A 261-nucleotide genomic window follows, 5' to 3' on the forward strand; every position below is an offset into this window, starting at 1 on the left:
TTTACCTCAACCCATGAGTTTTCTCACTTTTACCCTTCTGATTCTCTCCCCCATCCCACCGTGGGCGAGTGAGCGAGCGGCTGTGTGGTGCTTAGTTGCCGGCTGGGGTTAGGCCATGACAGTCCTTTTTGGCACCCAGCGTGGGGCTTGAAGGGTTCGAGATGACGACAGGTTTGATTGGAATGTGCTAGATCAAATTTATAGCTGTTATTGCTGTTTAGCTATTAATCAGCAGGCTCCTGTGCTTGCCATGGGGCTTGC

This window comes from Pygoscelis adeliae, unplaced genomic scaffold, assembly GCF_000699105.1.
Source record: "Pygoscelis adeliae isolate BGI_AS28 unplaced genomic scaffold, ASM69910v1 Scaffold32, whole genome shotgun sequence".
NCBI lineage: Eukaryota > Metazoa > Chordata > Aves > Sphenisciformes > Spheniscidae > Pygoscelis > Pygoscelis adeliae.